The sequence below is a fragment of the Arachis ipaensis genome, unplaced genomic scaffold (assembly GCF_000816755.2).
Source record: "Arachis ipaensis cultivar K30076 unplaced genomic scaffold, Araip1.1 Aipa441, whole genome shotgun sequence".
Lineage (NCBI taxonomy): Eukaryota > Viridiplantae > Streptophyta > Magnoliopsida > Fabales > Fabaceae > Arachis > Arachis ipaensis.
In genome coordinates, this window is record NW_015496070.1 from 26177 (window position 1) to 26450 (window position 274).

A 274-nucleotide genomic window follows, 5' to 3' on the forward strand; every position below is an offset into this window, starting at 1 on the left:
GTAGCGCAGTCTGGTCAGCGCATCTGTTTTGGGTACAGAGGGCCATAGGTTCGAATCCTGTCACCTTGATGTGAGGTAGTAAACACCTAAAGAGCACCCATCCACCCGTAAACTTTCGCTCTTTTAGAAAGAAAAAAAATGGACCGCCCTTGATCTGATCTGGGCGGGATCTAAAGCAGCATTTCTTCCGAATGTTTCGGGGGCAGGCCTTAGGTTCAATTCTTTCTTGCCTATAGTCATGACTATAGGCTTCAGAAGAGAAGAAAAAACTTTT